Raw genomic sequence first — 5,054 nt, 5'->3', positions numbered from 1 at the left:
GCGCGGCGGCACCGTGGCCACGTGACCCGCTCCGGCCCAACGGCCACGCGGCCCGCCCGGGGCGCGCCTCCGCCCCCGACGCCGGGCTTGGGGCGCCTGCGCAGTGGTTGCCTGTTGGGAGGAGGGCGGAGCTGGGGGAGGCGCCTGCGTCGTGGAGAGGGGCACGTGCGTGGAGAAATAAGAAGGGCCCCGGTGATGCGCGGAGGGCCTTCGAACCAGACTGTTGGAGCTTGGCGCCCCTTGTGGTTGGGAGGAAGAAACAGGGAAGGAGATCCTGGCTGCCTCTCCTTGCTGGAGCCCAGGTTGGCCCATAGAGACTGAGAAGGACCCCCCGAGGCTCTACCGACTCCAAGAATCTTTGGTTTGTAACATCTCAGGGTCATTTAATTCTGAACTTTAACTCTTTTGCTCCCCCGGTAGCTGTGGTGTGCTGGAAAGCACTCTGGCCCTTTAATCAGACAACCTGGCTTCAAATCCTGATTTCAGCACTTTGACTGTGTAGCCTTAAGCCAAGACGTTCACTTTCTGAGTCTTAGTTCTCTCATCTCTAATGTGGGGTTTAATACCTGTTTAATGGGGCTCTTGTGGTGAGGATGAAATGAGATGGTATGTCAAACTGTATGAATTTGCAAGTATTTGACTGTGTCTTACAAAACAAATTTCAAATGGTTCAACCTAACACATATAAAGAGAAAGAAGGGCAGAGTACTTGGGTCCAGGCGGTAGTCCATAATGGGAAGCAGTAACTGAGGTTATAGTTGTTTTGACCTCTGACATGGCCTGACCTCCCTTCGTCCTTATCAGAATTGCATGTCCCAGCATGCCTCTCTTTTCCATCAGCACTAATGGGGAAAGGCTCCTCTTATATCCACTTACCTCCCTCGTTCCCTCTTTTTAGCCAGACACAGCACACAGGGAGGCTTCGGCCCGAGTGATATAAACACCTGACGTCTCTGTCCCTCCAGAGCCAGCATCACTCAGAATTTTCCCAGTGATGTTTTTCACATTTGGATATTCTCAGCATCTCCCTTCTCACTCCCTCTCCTTTTTGATGTTCCTACTCCTCTTACCTGGCCTCTCATCCTGGGTCACAACACTGTCGTAGTATTAGTTACACCCATGGCATAATAACTGAAAAAAAAAAGTGAGGGATATAAAATAACAGGACTGAGAATGTAGACGTTCAGAGTAGTTGGGGAAGGAGTTGGCTTTGCTCCCTAAAACAACTCACCAGCAAGGGCCCCATAGCAGCTTTGGAGAGCCAACCATGCCTGGGAGGGTTTGAACAGAAGCACTTTGGGTAAGCTTGGGAGGTCTGTCCCCATGAGTGAAATATCAAAATCCAGTATTCCATAACCTTCCATCATTTCCCCTCCTCACCCCCTCCCATCTCATACCACCAGCTCTTCTGCTTACTGTGAATCACGTGAGTCTCAGCTGCCTCACAGCTGACTAGTATTTCCCTGGCTTCACTTCCTTTTCCATGCAGTCTAGATCCTATGGTTGTTACTTGAACCACATTTTCGCTAATATACTTGTCCTTAATATGACAACCCCTGATCATTCCAGCCATCTATCTTCCCTATTCTCCTGTTCTATGCCAGGATAAAGGAAATCACCCAATCCTGCAGAACTGAGTTTGGGAGCGGGTACTGTTTTATGTTGATCCAGCCCATAAGCCCTATTCTTTGGGAATTATGTTTTCCACACTCACTCTCCAAATCTGTGAGCCCCAGAGCCATGTTTGTCTTCTGTGACCCCTGGTGCCCGGGCTGCAGTTTATTGAGCTATGAGTGGATTCTTAATCCAAGCTGAGCTAAGCAAATGTTCTCTCCCAGGAATATTGGATTAGGGGTGAGAGATTATGATTCTAACTGTACTGGTTTCTTGAGCAAAAGAGATACAAGCTCTCAGCAGCAATGGTGCACCCACCTCCCAGCTACTATGAGAAATGAGAAATGGAGAAAGATTATCCGTGGAGAGAGAATGAAGCCTGGAAATGCAGAGACCAGAAATGCTGGCTGCTCTCTGGTTCCTGAAAGCCCCTCAGGCTCTTTGTGAGGTCCTCTACCCTTGGAATCTATGAGTCACCTTTATCTAGAATAAACTGTGTAAGCTAGTCTACCTCAGACCCAACACAGAGCTACTGCAAAGTCACAGTCTCCTCAGCTGGGCCCTGAGTGTGCCCAGCAGTGTGCCCAGCAGTGTGCCCAGCAACGTACCCAGCAGTCCTTCCACACCTCAGCTTCCGCCACCATCCCCAGTCCTGCTTCACAGAGGAAATGAAGGCAGTGGGGAGGAAACTGCCTTCATCTTCAGCCTCCTGCAGAAAATTTGAATCTCTCCCACCCCTTCTTTCTCAGAGGTGGAGAGGTCTCCCATCAAATACAAGTGTAATCCTTTCCATGCGATCTGTATTTCACATCCTTTTTCTCTTCCTGAACTTCGTTCCTTTACTTAAATTTCTCTTCCGTGGATATTCAGCTTTTTCCTCTCTCCTACTCCTTGATCTCAACATATAAACATGATCAACTAGCCCAACCTAAAAAAAAAAAATTTTTAATGTCATGCACTAGTGACTATTACACATTTTTTTCTTGCCTTCAACCAAGCTTCTGGGGAGTAGTTTACATTCTCCATCTCTATTCCTCACCTCCCATGTGCTCCTTAAATCCAGTGTCATCTGACCTTTCCCCAGAATCTCTACTCAAAATCCACCAAAGTTACAGATGACTTCCGAGCTGCCAAATCCATTGGAAAATTTCAGGGTCAACCAATTTGACCATTGATGTCAGTTGGCATAATTGAGTATCTGTCCCCACATCCCTTTTCTCTGTTGGCTCCTGTGGGCTACGCTCTTCCACTTTCTCCCTATACCTCACATGGCTCCTTCACAGCTTCCTTAAGATTCCTTTTCTGTCATCTACCATTTAAATAAAAATGTCGGTCCACACGTATTTCTCATCTCATTACTCTTCCCAGTGACCTCAGTAGCACCCCTCTGAAACAGACCTTGGTAATTTGGGGGCTCCCAGAAACTGATTACCCTTCCTGTGTCTCAAGTCTTAGAGGTTAGCAGAGCCCAGCTTCTATGACAGACGTTGAAAGGTTGGGTCTTTGCTTTCCCAGCTCTTTGGCAGCTAAGACATGTGACCTAGGCTTGGCCAAGTAGCCTCTGAAGGTGGTGATTCTGGAGTGGAGATTCAGAGAAATGATAGAACAAGGGAGAATTCATCCTGGTGGCAGTGGCCACAGTAGGGTCAGCTCTGCCCTGTGCTTGGGGGCTGTAGTGGTCAGGGTCCTGGTGGTGGGGCATCCAGCCTCCAGTGATGATGACATTGACAGTATTCTCACTGGGCTGGTCCAGCATCTTACTTTGGCTTTTGCTCTGGTGGACTGGTCTCCCGTTGTTCCTGGTTATTTCCCAGGCTTGCGTGTCCTGCTGGCAATCCCGTGACCTGCCCAATGCCCTCTCAAGAAATGGCTTTTGTCTAAATCTTCCTGTGTGACACACTGACTGCAGGTGACTGGGACTCCCGAGTATATGTGCCCATCCTTTACTTCTTGCATTTCAAGTTGCCTTTTAGACAACTCCACTTATCTCACAGGCAGACTCATCTTCCTCTCCATCTGCATTTCTTTCATGTTCCCACCTTAGTAAATAGCACCTGTGACTTGTTTCGTCAGAACCCTGAGCGGGAAACTTCTGTGACTTCTCCCCTCTCATTTAAACAGAAGCACTTTTCCCTTATAAACGTCTTACAATTTACCTCTTAATACATCTTAAGTCAATCCGTCCTTTATATTCCTCCTCTTCCTCACCAGAACCATCGCACTGCCTCCTAACTAGACCTGCGACCCCAGTAAATACTCCTCTGAGCTAGTCTCCACTTAGCTGCCTCGAGGAATCTTTCCAAAACCCAAATCTGATCACATCATTCCTCTATTAAAGTTCTTCAGTGGCTCCCTTCTGCCTCCAGTGTACCCTTTCTGAGGCTCTGGCTCCTACTTGACTCTCGTCACTCCCTTGCCTGCATCCTGCAATCCAGCCAGGTCAAAGCACACATTTTTATAGACCATGCAGGACATGTCTTTACATTCTGTAAGTGCTCAGTGGGGCTGACAGTCACGGTGCCAACTCTGCTCCCTCCCCTGTTCCACCCTGCAGAGATGGGCACCTGACCACTCTGGCCAGGCAGGGGACCCCATCCCCCTGACCAAAGTGATTAGCTCAAGTAAGTGTTTGTGACCTAAGTAGAGCCAATCATAATCTTCCCCTCAAAGCTCTCTTGCCCTTGACACCGTAGTGCTAGGAGCACAAGAGTTTGAAGCCACCAAGACCCAGCTCCCTCCCACATGGAGAAAGTGTGTCTATGGCAGGAAAGAGACTGCGACGAGGCACAAAGAGAAGTAGAGCCCTGAGAGCTGGAGTGAGAGAAATCTGCTGACATCTGTTTGAGCCCTCGAATTCAGCCCTGCCTGAAGCCTATAATCCCAGTAGACTTCTTATTCCCAACTTGCTTAATCCAGTTTGTGTTGGTTCCTATCACCTGTAATTAAAGCAGCCCTAATACAGAAATGGAGTGGCATGTGCAGTCAGCAGACTTGAGAATGTGGAACTGGTGGAGCTGAAGTGACGTGGAAGCAGTGTGGGGACCCTATGATCCTTGAATGGGAAGTTAGAAATCGCTGTTTTGTTGTATCAAGTCAGCTGACTAAATGATCTTCTCTTTTATCTGGAGATGTGGGTCATGCATCCGTCCTACATGGAGATTTCAGGGCCACACTGGAAAAAAATTTCTGGATGTTGGAGTATGCTAGCCTCTCACAAGATTTCCAGTAAGGTCTGCAATTCAAGCTGGATTCCTCGCTGGCAGAACCAGACCATGTGCAGCTTTGTTTAGAGTTGACTTTTTCCTTTTTAGCCTGTAGCCAGCCAGCTAGACTGCCAAGGGTCAGATAGTCATGCGTTTTATAGATTATAGAAGCCAGATGCTCTTCCCCTAGCTACAGTGAGTGAGGACAAAAGCACAGAGGTGGGGCATCCAGCAGGA

This window comes from Camelus bactrianus, chromosome 27 (assembly GCF_048773025.1).
Source record: "Camelus bactrianus isolate YW-2024 breed Bactrian camel chromosome 27, ASM4877302v1, whole genome shotgun sequence".
Taxonomy (NCBI): Eukaryota; Metazoa; Chordata; class Mammalia; order Artiodactyla; family Camelidae; genus Camelus; species Camelus bactrianus.
The sequence above is the reverse complement of the archived record's forward strand: the minus strand, read 5'-3'. Positions refer to the sequence as shown.